The following is a 14,391-nucleotide window of genomic DNA, read 5'->3' on the forward strand; positions in this document are numbered from 1 at the left end:
CATGGTGTATGATCCTTTTGATGTATTTTTGAATTCGGTTTGCTAATATTTTGTTGAGTATTTTTGCATCTACGTTCATCAGGGATATTGGTCTGTAGTTTTCTTTTTTGGTGGGGTCTTTGCCTGGTTTTGGTATTAGGGTGATGTTAGCTTCATAGAATGAGTTTGGGAGTATCCCCTCCTCCTCTATTTTTTGGAAAACTTTAAGGAGAATGGGTATTATGTCTTCCCTGTATGTCTGATAAAATTCTGAGGTAAATCCATCTGGCCTGGGAGTTTTGTTCTTTGGTAGTTTTTTGATTACCGCTTCAATTTCGTTGCTGGTAATTGGTCTGTTTAGATTTTCTGTTTCTTCCTGCGTCAATCTTGGAAGGTTATATATTTCTAGGAAGTTGTCCATTTCTCCTAGGTTTCCCAGCTTGTTAGCATATAGGTTTTCATAGTATTCTCCAATAATTCTTTGCATTTCTGTGGGGTCCGTCGTGATTTTTCCTTTCTCGTTTCTGATACTGTTGATTTGTGTTGACTCTCTTTTCTTCTTAATAAGTCTGGCTAGAGGCTTATCTATTTTGTTTATTTTCTCAAAGAACCAGCTCTTGGTTTCATTGATTTTTGCTATTGTTTTATTCTTCTCAATTTTATTTATTTCTTCTCTGATCTTTATTATGTCCCTCCTTCTGCTGACCTTAGGCCTCATCTGTTCTTCTTTTTCCAATTTCGATAATTGTGACATTAGACCATTCATTTGGGATTGCTCTTCCTTTTTTAAATATGCTTGGATTGCTATATACTTTCCTCTTAAGACTGCTTTTGCTGCGTCCCACAGAAGTTGGGGCTTAGTGTTGTTGTTGTCACTTGTTTCCATATATTGCTGGATCTCCATTTTGATTTGGTCATTGATCCATTGATTATTTAGGAGCGTGTTGTTAAGCCTCCATGTGTTTGTGAGCCTCTTTGCTTTCTTTGTACAGTTTATTTCTACTTTTATGCCTTTGTGGTCTGAAAAGTTGGTTGGTAGGATTTCAATCTTTTGGAATTTTCTGAGGCTCTTTTTGTGGCCTAGTATGTGGTCTATTCTGGAGAATGTTCCATGTGCACTTGAGAAGAATGTATATCCCACTGCTTTTGGATGTAGAGTTCTATAGATGTCTATTAGGTCCATCTGCTCTACTGTGTTGTTCAGTGCTTCCGTGTCCTTACTTATTTTCTGCCCAGTGGATCTATCCTTTGCTGTGAGTGGTGTGTTGAAGTCTCCTAGAATGAATGCATTGCAGTCTATATCCCCCTTTAGTTCTGTTAGTATTTGTTTCACATATGCTGGTGCTCCTGTGTTGGGTGCATATATATTTAGAACGGTTATATCCTCTTGTTTGACTGAGCCCTTTATCATTATGTAGTGTCCTTCTTTATCTCTTGTTACTTTCTTTGTTTTGAAGTCTATTTTGTCTGATATTAGTACTGCAACCCCTGCTTTCTTCTCACTGTTGTTTGCTTGAAATATGTTTTTCCATCCCTTGACTTTTAGTCTGTACATGTCTTTGGGTTTGAGGTGAGTTTCTTGTAAGCAGCATATAGATGGGTCTTGCTTTTTTATCCATTCTGTTACTCTGTGTCTTTTGATTGGTGCATTCAACCCATTAACATTTAGGGTGACTATTGAAAGATATGTACTTATTGCCATTGCAGGCTTTAAATTCGTGGTTACCAAAGGTTCAAGGTTAGCCTCTTTAGTATCTTACTGCCTAACTTAGCTCGCTTATTGAGCTGTTATATACACTGTCTGGAGATTCTTTTCTTCTCTCCCTTCTTGTTCCTCCTTCTCGATTCTTCATATGTTGGGTGTTTTGTGCTGTGCTCTTTCTAGGAGTGCTCCCATCTAGAGCAGTCCCTGTAAGATGTTCTGTAGTGGTGGTTTGTGGAAAGCAAATTCCCTCAGCTTTTGTTTGTCTGGGAATTGTTTAATCCCACCGTCATATTTGAATGATAGTCGTGTTGGATACAGTATCCTTGGTTCAAGGCCCTTCTGTTTCATTGTATTAAATATATCATGCCATTCTCTTCTGGCATGTAAAGTTTCTGTTGAGAAATCTGACGTTAGCCTGATGGGTTTCCCTTTATAGGTGACCTTTTTCTCTCTAGCTGCCTTTAACACTCTTTCCTTGTCCTTGATCTTTGCCATTTTAATTATTATGTGTCTTGGTGTTGTCCTTCTTGGATCCTTTCTGTTGGGGGTTCTGTGTATTTCCGTGGTCTGTTCGATTACTTCCTCCCCCAGTTTGGGAAGTTTTCAGCAATTATTTCTTCTAAGATACTTTCCATCTCTTTTCCTCTCTCTTCTTCTTCTGGGACCCCTATAATATGGATATTGTTCCTTTTGGATTGGTCACACAGTTCTCTTAACATTGTTTCATTCCTGGAGATCCTTTTGTCTCTCTCTATGTCAGCTTCTATGCATTCCTGTTCTCTGATTTCAATTCCATCAATGGCCTCTTGCATTCTATCCATTCTGCTTATAAACCCTTCCAGAGTTTGTTTCATTTCTGCGATCTCCTTTCTGGCATCTGTGATCTCCTTCCGGACTTCATCCCTTTTCTCTTGCGTATTTCTCTGCATCTCTGTCAGCATGTTTATGATTCTTATTTTGAATTCTTTGTCAGGAAGACTGGTTAGGTCTGTCTCCTTCTCTGGTGTTGTCTCTGTGATCTTTGTCTGCCTGTAGCTTTGCCTTTTCATGGTGATAGGAATAGTTTGCAGAGCTGGGACGAGTGACGGCTGGAAGGACTTCCTTTCTTGTTGGTTTGTGGCCCTCCTCTCCTGGGAGAACAGCGACCTCTAGTGGCTTGTGCTGCACAGCTGCGTGCAGACAGGGTTTCTGCTTCCTGCCCGGCTGCTATGGAGTTAATCTCCGCTGTTGCCGTGGGCGTGGCCTGGCACGTGCAGCTACTCCAAAATGGTGGAGTCGAGTTGGAGCAGGAGCTGCTGGGAGGCTATTTATCTCCGTAAGGGGCCTGCCTGCTCCCTGCAGCCCAGGGGTTAGGGTGCCCAGAGATCCCGGATTCCCTACCTCTGGATTAAGTGACCCGCCCTGCCCCTTTAAGACTTCCAAAAAGCTCCCGCCAAAACAAAACAACGACCACAAAAAAAAAAAAATAAGAAAAAAAATTTTTTTAATTAAAAAAAAAAAAAAAATTAAAAAAAAAAAAAAAAGTGGGGGTGGTCGTTCGTTTTTCTTTATTCTCCGGTGCCAGCCTCAGGCCTCTGCTCACCGGTCTTTCTGCCCTGTTTCCCTAGTATTGGGCTCCCTATCCCTTTAAGACTTCCAAAAAGCGCTCGCCAAAACAAAACAGCAAAAAAGCAAAAAAAAAAAAATGGTCGCGCGCTTTTCTTATGTCCTCTGTCGCCCAGCCTCCAGTGCCTGCTCACTGTTCTTGCTGCCCTGTTTCCCTAGTATTGGGGTCCCTATCCCTTTAAGACTTCCAAAAAGCGCTCGCCAAAACAAAACAGCAAAAAAGCAAAAAAATAATGGTCGCGCGCTTTTCTTATGTCCTCTGTCGCCCAGCCTCCAGTGCCTGCTCACTGTTCTTGCTGCCCTGTTTCCCTAGTATTGGGGTCCCTATCCCTTTAAGACTTCCAAAAAGCGCTCGCCTAAACAAAACAGCAAAAAACAAACAAAAAAAATGGTCGCACGCTTTTCTTATGTCCTCTGTCGCCCAGCCTCCAGTGCCTGCTCACTGTTCTTGCTGCCCTGTTTCCCTAGTATTGGGGTCCCTATCCCTTTAAGACTTCCAAAAAGCGCTCGCCAAAACAAAACAGCAAAAAAGCAAAAAAAAAAATGGTCGCGCGCTTTTCTTATGTCCTCTGTCGCCCAGCCTCCAGTGCCTGCTCACTGTTCTTGCTGCCCTGTTTCCCTAGTATTGGGGTCCCTATCCCTTTAAGACTTCCAAAAAGCGCTCGCCAAAACAAAACAGCAAAAAAGCAAAAAAAAAAAATGGTCGCGCGCTTTTTTTATGCCCTCTGGCGCCCAGCCTCCAGTGCCTGCTCACTGTTCTTGCTGCCCTGTTTTCCTAGTATCGAGGGCCCTGCACTCTGGCCCGGATGCCTGGGGCTGGGTGTTCTGCAGTCCTGGGCTCCGTCTCTCTCCCGCTCTGCCTGCTCTTCTCCCGCCGGGAGCTGGGGGGAGGGGTGCTCGGCTCCCGCGGGGCCGGGGCTTGTATCTTACCCCCTTCGCGAGGCGCTGGGTTCTCTCAGGTGCGGATGTGGTCTGGATATTGTCCTGTGTCCTCTGGTCTTTATTCTAGGAAGGGTTGTCTTTGTTATATTTTCATAGATATATGTTGTTTTGGGAGGAGATTTCCGCTGCTCTACTCACGCCGCCATCTTCTGCCCCTCCCTATCCAGGGAAATGTTTTAATTACCATATGCTTTAAGTAATTTGTTTTAGAATCTTTTCCTTTCAAAAACAGCTATTTCATTTATTTTTTATGGGAATTCAATACATTAAAATTTGTTCTTTCTCCAGATACATTAAGGACTAGTAGATCAGAGCTGATGCTTTATTCCCAGCCCAAAAATATTTAATCTTTTTTGTATAATACTGATTGACTGGGCCTAGTTTAGGTGTTATATTCAACACGTTTTGTGTCTCTTATTGGAAAGCTCATGGGTGCTACATCTGATGCATGGGTACTGTGGCAGACTGTGATACGCCGTCCAGACCCCCGATCCGGACCACAGAGATCATTCTCTCAGCCACTGGGAAGCCGTCAGCTATCAGCCCTCTGTGGGGATTGCGTCAAGTCCCTTGCCCTAAACAGCCCACATCCAGTTGTTGCCAGGCAGCGGCTTCTGGGGAGGCCTCGCCCTGCGCACTAGGTGGGATCTAGACCTTCCTGAGGGAGCGTTCTTGACTGTGGATGAGAAAGAATTCTCCAGCAGTTTGGACAGGTGAGGAAGGAATTCATTAAAGCAAGAGTAGCAGGGAATGGCAGCCACTCTGCAGGCAGCAGAGAGCAAGGGAGGGCGGAGGGAGGAGGGGAGGCTCACCGGACTCCTGGTTGGCACAGGGCAGATCCCTCGCCAACTCCTGAAGCCGGGGTCAGCCAGCCTCTGGTGTCGACTTGGATCTGCACGGTGTGCGGACTAAGCTCCTACCACCCCAGGATCTGGGGGTGCTGCAGAGCACTGGATGGCATGAGATTATGTTCTGAGGACTTCCCAAGGCAAAGAAAGGAGATTTTCAGGCAGGCTACTAAAGAACGTCATCGTACAACTGCAGTCCTGTCCGGGTCACCCAGGTTATGGGAACTTGAAGCCCAAACCAGAGCTCTCAGTAGCCCCTCTCTGCTTCTCAGGAGCAGAACAGAGAGAGTGAAGGCTTTTGCTTATGTCTGGAAAATAGAATGAAATAGCAAAGTGACAAAGATACTTACTGGAAGAGCAGAGACAAAATGCAGTAAGTTGAGCAGTGAAAAGGATTTATTTAAGAAGTATGTGCTCAGATAGGAGGCACGCTTAGGGGCTTAGGATTCTGTCTTTTAAGCCCTTCAAGAACAGGGTCAAGGTGGCAGCCCAAGCTGGGGGAGGTGCAGGCTGGACACGTGGCCTCACGAGGCCTCTCTGGGGAGAGACATTGTGTCACCACCCACAGTCAGTCCTCCAGGTATTCTGTAAGATAAACTTAACATGAGGAATTTACTATCCTGTTCCCCAAGATAGTGGTTACCCTCAAGCAGTGGGAACATAGTAGGACTGCTTGCCCTGCCTCAAGATAGGTTGTCAGCTGATTACCAAAGAATCTGTTAGGAATCTTACCTCCTAACTCCCTGGTTTTTAAAATAGAATCTTCACCTTAAAATGCAGTCCCTCCTGTTAGCACTATGATATTTATCACTCAGCTTTTTTGCAAATTAATCATGATGCTTGTCCCATGTCTCTGCCCCAGCTCACAACCACTGATCAACGTGGGGTATGAAGGCCTCGCCTCCTCAGGGCTTCCTAGCTCTGCAGCAACCTGTGGGGCCAGGGGCTGCTGGTGGTGCTGGGAATGCAGTGCAGCTCAGTGTCTCTGCCACCTACTCCTCCCTGCCACTGGTGCTGATGCCAAGAGGTCTCCCCCAAGTAGTCACTCAGAGGTGCTGCTGGAGGAACCCGGGCTGTGAGTATGCCCATGAGCTCAGAAGCTACATGTCTTCATGGCGTTGCAAATCAACAGTACATTCCAAAAGCTCTTACTCAACCGAAATGCATTCTGGCTGGTTAATGGTGTAAGTTTAATGAAGATAGAACATCTTGATTTTATTAATATTTTCTGATTTCTAAAACAAACAGCTTCTTCACTTAATTATGGTCAGCTAGTAATTAAAAGCAGATAAACTACATGACAAATAATTGAACTCATCAGAAATATTTTAAAAATCCATAGTAATCACATTTTTCTTTTGTGAATGTCTTTGTACTATTTTAACCTGCCGATTGAGCAGGCTGTGGTCTGATTTTAAACAAAGGGAAAGATGAAACACACTTGTTAATCATGCTGCAACTTCTGAAACAGCTGTTGCTATGGGAGATACTGTCCCAGTATTTCTTTTGAATTTTACATGAGGACATTTACTTACTCTTTAGCGTTGCAAATTACCAGAGTGATTTAGGTAGTTCTAAAACATGAAACTCCCTTTCCTTGTTTGAATATACAGCCTTGCTTTATGGCATCCGTCTGAGAGTAATGTCTTTTCAGCAAAGCAAGGAGAATCTGTGAAGTATAATTGCTCACCAAGAACGTGTCTTATTAGTAGTACAATTTCTCAAGAAGGCTGTAAAGAAGAGAAACTGTGCTTAGGGAGTTAATGAAACAATACAGCTGTTTGCCCAGCCAGTTTTTCCAGGTGTAGCATCTGCCCCTCTCAAACAAAATCTATAGTTTCAGAATAGAAGAATCCCTGCGCATGTGCCGGTGGTCAGACCCAGAGAAGTAGGGGCTCATCCAAGAGAAACAAGATTAAAAATTCTGCAAAAGACAGAAATCTGGATGTGCACCAAGCAACTTTTCATCAGTGTGTCTGTCTGACAGGGAGCATTTTCCAATGGCCTCCTTCCTTCTTCTTTAGAAATAAGCTCAACTGACGTGTTCCCAGGCATTGCAACAAACAACTGCTTTAGGCATGGAGAAGCATTAGTAAATGATGTTTGTTAAAGGTAGCTTAGATGCCACGCCCCCTCAAGTCGTCAAATCCAGTGACAAACCAATTCTAGGAAAATTCTCTGCAGTCCACGTGGAGACTTGAAGGTGTGATTCTCTTAAAGGCTCAGGCCTTGAGTCAAGCAGGCTGGGCAGATGCGGTGGGGAGAAAGAACACTATTAATTCTGACCTCTGTTAAAGAAATGGCAGATTTCCAGAACTCATTAACTGCTGCCTCTCGTTCATTTTCCACTTAAGCTCCCTCCAGCTCCAGCGGTCTCTGCAGCATCCCTGAAGGTAGGCGGGGCTTGCCTTGGTGCCAGCAGAGGGCGCATCCCACAGCCAGCAGCGAAGGAGACTCCCACCTGGCCACAGGGAACTTCAGAACTTCGCCTCCAGGTGCCGGGCTTTTTCTCAACCCGGTGTTACGTGGCTTTAGCCTTTAAACTGCCCCTGTCAGGCAGGAAGGCTTTGGAAATCGGAGACATTGAAAACACACAGGGTTCAAATGTTTTGCACCAAGCGGGTGTTTACAGGAAAAGGAAAGCCTGGTGAGTCATCCTTCTTTTTTAAAATGGAAACTACCAAGAATCTGTAGGTGCACATTGCAACTCTATGCATTTAAATCGATCAAGCCTTAAATGTTAATGTATTAAAAGGATAACATGGGAATGGGATGCTGTAATATAATAGAGTTAGTTTTATTAGTAATAGAGTAATTAGTTTGAAAGATTTTTTGCCGTAGCTGCTTTCTTTTAATTCACCTGGGTAACAGGACTCTTCAATATTCAGAAGGGAGCAGGGAACACAAACTTCACCATCATCAGTAATCCTGAATTACAGCCCCATTGTGAGTGGAAATTTGTTAGTAGGCCATGCTGCAGGCTGTGGCCTAAAATAAGGGAAAGGAAGTAAGGCTCAAGGAGGAGAGTAGAAGAGAACCGCATGAGCCTGGTAGAGAATTTGAGAATGGCTGTGTTCTCTGAATGATCAGCTATCTTCTTCCAATGGGTGTGCTGCACAAGTTACTTTAAAGTTGTATCACCCTATATCTTTTAAAAGCCTCTCAACTTTGTGTCATCAGCAAACAGGATGAGCATGCCTTGTGTGTATTCATTCATGCAACGTAAATATTGAACAGAAAGGGATCCGTTGCCATGTGTCTAGGAATTTTTCTCTAGGGTGACACTCTTTCATTAATTAGTATTCCTTGACATAGTTGTTAAACAAGATGTTAAGTCCTGATAATTGCTTTTATTCAACTTGTACTTTTTATGTTGTCTATGAAACCAAGATTTTCCAAATGACTTGCTGAATAAAAACCACTTTGCCATTTTTCTGAGGCAGGAAAATGTAGTACAGGAGAGTACAGACTTTAAAACTAGCCTGCCTGGGCTAGAATCCTGGCTCAACTATAAATAATTAGCTCTATGTCCTTTTGTAAGTTGCTTAATTTTTCTGTGCCTTAGTTTCCTTATCAGCACAATGAAGATAACAATAGCATCTGCCTCACAAGGCTTCTATGTGGATGAAAGAATCAGTGACAGGTGCTCAGGCCAAGAGCTGAGCCCACTGTCAGTGCTGTCCAAGTGTTCACTGCTCCTGTCGCCACTGCCATGGAGCTATCCTCTCCAAGTGGTGAGTCCTTTATGACTTGCTGGTATTTAAACTGTGCTGACATGCTAGAATTGCTGTTCACTTCAAAGTGCACAGAATGTAAAGGTCTGAAAGTCAGTCCCAGAATTTTCCTGCAAATTAACCCTGTTGAGGCATCCCTTTTTTACAGCACAGATTACATGGGCTGTGAAATACGCAGTAGATACAAAATATATCGTGAATATTAGATACCTAAACCATCTGTTCTTCCAAATACAGCATTAATTCTGCTGACAGGTTTTTTCTACCAATAGCTGAAGCTGTCTTGGGGAAAAGCAAGTGGATCCATCATGTCACCATCTACCCTTGAGCAGTTTACTGAACCTCCCTAAGCCTCAGGTTTCCTTTTTTTCCTCTCCTTTTTTTCCTCTTCTTCTTATGAAATAGGAATGAGAATACAAATTTAGTATATTGATTTATTCAAAGGGAGTATATTGAGTAACTAATATGTACCTTGCATAAAATATCTAGAGATGTTTTACTCACATTGTGTTACACTGAATAAAACAGTCTTTTCTGTGACAATAGATAGAAAAAGCAACTAATACATTAAGTGATAAAAAGTGCTATAAAAACATAAAGCAGAATAAGGGGCTAAAATGGTACAAGGGGCAGCAGATGTGACAGCTTTTCTAATAGTGGTTGTTTGCACATTTGAAAATTCTTTCTGTCATATATAACACTACAAAATTTTTGACTGGAACTGAAAGGTGAGGAAACTTCTTTTAAAACTGTCCACAGACTAATGAAGCTCAATTCCAAGTATCTTCTTTATGGAGCTCCCATAGCATGGCGTGTGATACGCTGGAGGCCTGGGCAAGGGGCTTTTGGAGAAGAGCTGCTCACCCCCTGTGAGAAGCATAGATGACCACGTCTTAAGGAAAAGGGTATTTGCCTATGTTTCCATGGCTTCAGTTTCTCTTCATGGGGGGAGAAAAGAATGACATCTGTAATTATTTCAGCAATGAATTGTTTGCTCTGAAATCACTTAAAATAAACACAACACAGTATTTTCCATATAGACACTTTTCATTCTCACTTTGAAATGCCTTAGCTGAAGCATTAGTAATTCACTGGATTACCTTCATTTTCTTTCTCCAGAGAAACTGGATACCCTTGGGCCTTTCCACCTCTTGTAAAAGCTTAGAAAGAGCACAGTGCTACTTGGGACTATGGCAACTGAAAGTTATTTCTGGGCTATTTGAAATAATAAAAACTCCAGGAAACCCAGCAACTTCTGCACAGCATATGTAATCTTAACAGGGAAGCCGTTGTCCTTCTGGCAAAACCCCATGAAACACAATTGGACTTTTTTCGTTAAGAAGTGTCAGCAAGGCGCTGTGAGGATTCACAGGCTGAGCTTCGGTCAAAACTTGTTTTTTTTTTGTGTCTGTAGGACTCCAGCATGTCTATGGCTGGTATAGGAGACCCTACCTCACTGTTCCTCCCACCATTTTTGGAGCAATTTCTCCTTTTTGCTGAGCCCTTGTTCTTTTCCAGTTAAAGAGCTCTCAAAGTGTAAATCTAAAGTGAAAGTTGGATGGGGAGATTGGACCTGAATTAAGGTCTACTTTCTTTATTTTCCTTCTCAAATGGGGTTGTCTGAATTTCAAATCATGCTTGCTTACTCTGGCTGAATTTCTTATTTTCTTTTGTTCATTCTTGATAGTACATTGTAGTTTTGCACTAATATTGTTTTCAATTATTTCCAAAGACATCCTTTGAAATAATTGAGTTATTTGGTTTTCAAGGAATATTCTGTTGTTTCCCCTCCAAATTTATGAGCCTTGTCAGTATAATCCAGAACTTGGATATCTGAACAGACCTCCTGTGTAGGACATTCTTCCGGCTTTACTCTTTGAATGTGCTCTGTGGCCCAGATCCTGGGTTTTTAGATTTGACACTAACACAAAGCCACATGTCAATGTATTTCTTAAGTGTACGTTTGGATAGACAAATTATATTCAATAATTGCTGTGGGCTTCATGAAGTTCAAAGTTCTCTTTTGTAGAGGAAATGCATTAAAACACTTTCAAGTTCTTCTGGAATTCGAGCTTGAGTAAGTCACCACCACCAGGCTACCTGCTTGGGTTCAGGGCTGTTTCTGTGAGTGCTTTCTACTTGGTCTTTCAAAAATGTGAGTGGGCTGTGTGAGAGTAAATAGTCACCATTTGTTCTCTTCCAGGGTCAGATTACATGATAATTACTATGGTGATGTTCTATACAGAGTGTGTACTTTCTGTGTAAACAGATTTTAAAATCCCCCTAGATAGACCCTGGTCAGGGTGATCAAAAGTTTGTGGCCTTGATTTCTCTCAAAAAGGTATTGGCAAGCTTGTGGTGATGCTGGGAATGTAAATAGTGAGACAGACTTCCCACCACTTGTAATCAGAAATAAAGGACTTAATCCATGCCTAGCATCCAAGGTACAGAAAGGCAAAGCTAAGAGGAAAATGCCCCAGGAGGTGCATCGAGTCTACCAGCGGGTACTGTGACACTGTGTGCCTCTCTTAGTGAGTTTCCCATTAGCCTCATCAAACGTTATTACTCACCTCCTCCCTTTCCGGAACTCTCGATTAGTTCTACTGAGCCACTCGGTGCTAAGCACCCGGATGCGCTGCCGGCGCTGGGAGAGAGAACGCTTTGATTTTGGCTTAGGCAGTGCATCCCTGGTTGGCCCTCCCTACCTGATTATCAGTGAGACAGGGAGACAGCAAAATGGGAGGTGGGGTTTGCAGGAGATTTTCCTTTCTTTTCTTTTTCTAGAGTGGCTACAATGAAGATAAGATAAACCAGCAGTTCCTGTGTAAGGCACTGCCAGCCTCCTCCCACTATGGGAAAATGCTCTGGAGAGTCAGAGGTAGAGACTCGACGCCTACATCTGCTCCTGATTAAACTTCCCTTAATCCCAGCCCCAGCAGCCTCTGTGTTCTTCCTCTTGCTTACTCTTAGAACAAAGCTTCTGTGAAACGTTTAACCTGCACACTTTACAGGCATGAAAGACGCTCTAGAGCCCAGGAGAAGGGCCTTAGTTCTGCCAGCACCCACCACCCAGTGGCTTCTGGGGCTCCTTGTACAGGATTACTTTAAAAGTTCAAGCCAATGGATTGAGCAGCATCTTTTTGGAATTTAGATCTATTCTTTAAAAGTCTGTAATTGGATTATAAATAAAATTCTCAAGAAGCTATCTTTAAATTACTTGAACCATGGAAAATGTCCAAGAAATTTACAAAAGTTAATTCTCCACTTCTCTTTCTCTCCCAACTGGTCCCCCCAATTCCCTCATTTAATTTATTCTCGTAACTGGATAAATTAGCAACTATCCTATTCTGTTAGAAAGTCTATGAGATGATAAAGAGGAAAAAAGTTAATCAAATGGAAGAAATTGCAGAGGGATAGTAGATTCAGAAATAAATTATTTCAGCATGTGAGGTTTTTACTGGGCTGCCAAAGAAAATCCATGTAGTGGGTCACAAGCATGGAGTCAGCAGCTGGTAGGCTTACGTTTCTTGGTTTAGAAAAAAAGATGGGTGTTCAGATATTAAATTTTCTAAGAATTTGGGTGGTTTGGAATAGAGTATGTACATATGAGTATTAATTCAGAAAATAGATTTTGGCAATCTTGATTAAAAGTGAATTTAACAATTATTAATCTGTCATTATTAATGACACAGGATATTTGACCATATTTCATTTCAATATTTTAAATTACAAGTACTGGGCTGGAAGGAAGGAAATCGAGTTACAGTTCTGATTTTGTTACTAACAAATAATGTAATTTTGGGAAAATTCACTTAAGTTTTAGGGGCCTCAGTTTACCAAAGGTTTGTAATGTCTAATTAGTACTTTCTAACTTTGCAACTGAAGATTCACCCCAAGCAAAGAAATTTTCAGCATCACTTCAGATGTGTCCTCTGCTCTGGTTAGAAATGATACCACATTTCTGGATGCTTTGTAGCTATCACAAATCTGTGCTATCACACAAGTAAACTTCTGCTTTTCAAACACAAGTTTGAGGGCTGTTGTTGATACAAATGAGATGCATGAACTGAAATAAGCCACAAACTCAAGTGGATTGTCAAGGTTTCCCAGGAAAAATTGTACTTATTTATTTTGTAGGGAACAAATATTCTGCAGGATTCTGAATCAAGTGATATTTTTGTGCTTATACATTTCTAAAAATCTAGTTCTGAAAATACAGTAGGCTCTATGGGACAATTAGTAAAACAAAATTAAAAAGCTTCATTAAATTGGTTGTGGTAGTCAAGGGCCAAACAAGAAAAAGCTAAAACCTCAGGACCAATAAAAAGTCACATTTTTAAACTCTTTTGTGAATCATAGACCTTAGAAAGTCTGAGAAAAACTTTGGAAATCCTATTACAGGCTCACACCTCAAAAGGCATTTGCATATCCACACATTTACTTACAATCTCAAGAGACTCCAAAGGCAAAAGAATTTCCTTCCTTAGAGGAATTTTCTGAGGCCCAATGGGTGCTCTCTATATTTCAGTCTTTGTGGTAATCTTTGTCATCTGAACTGTAGCATTAGAACTAGGGCAGATATGACTTCTCTTTTATCCAAATAAAGAAGAGCACAGGGGCATAGATAGAACACGACTGGTGGATCTTGCAGCACTTCTTTAGCTTTGTGCTCATGTTCAGGAATCTGTGCTTCTGAGAACACATCAGTTGTGAGTTAGCCAAATTTGTGGTAAATTGCTGGGGCAAAGAAAGCTTGAATTTAAAATAAGCTGTGGATGGTCTACAAAGTGTATGCAATATATGTGGATAATTACAAGCTTTCAAAAAGTTTTTATGTATTAATCAGCATTTACCCCAAGGAGGAATCTGAGAATATTCAAAAAAGTCACAGTAATTCCCACACAGATAGATATATTTTACCATAGCATGTGAATAGACTTTGGAGGGTGACTACAATTTCTCCTTCCAGATTTTTCAAATAATATTCTTCTATATTTAGAGGTATATTCTGCTCTAAAGTATCATAGGAGAGAACAAAAGAAAATGTTTGGCTTCTCTCCCCTCTCTCTTTCCCACCCACCTTTTGCTTTTCTCTGCACTTCTCTGTGGCACTTTCTCTTCTCAGTTCTGAAGACAATTTTAGGGAGGACTCACTTAATGTATTGTTCTGGAGAATTCTTAGGGACAGCCAAAAGTGATGTTGAGTCTGATTCTTATTAGGGTCAGAGCTGAGCAAGTTTTTAAATGAAACCATTTGTTAGGGTTTATTTTGCCAATGCATATATTATTCATTTCACTGTTACAACAACATTCTCCAGTAGATATCATTAACAGTGTCTTATGAAGTGTAAGTCAGGACTGGAAGGGGCTGGGTGAATCGTCCCAGGCGGCTGAGGCTGTGAGTTCCAGAGCCAGGTCCAGCTAACTGCACATGTGCATTCCCTTTATATATCTTTAGCTTCAACTCCAAGCAGTGTTTAGGCACATAGCAGATGCTCAGTGAAGAATTAGAGAATGTTGTTTGAAGGATATAACTAACTTCAAAACTACACCAGCTTCCTAAGGTGGCATCTAGCCA

The sequence above is a fragment of the Manis pentadactyla genome, chromosome 12 (genome assembly GCF_030020395.1).
Source record: "Manis pentadactyla isolate mManPen7 chromosome 12, mManPen7.hap1, whole genome shotgun sequence".
Classification (NCBI taxonomy): Eukaryota; Metazoa; Chordata; class Mammalia; order Pholidota; family Manidae; genus Manis; species Manis pentadactyla.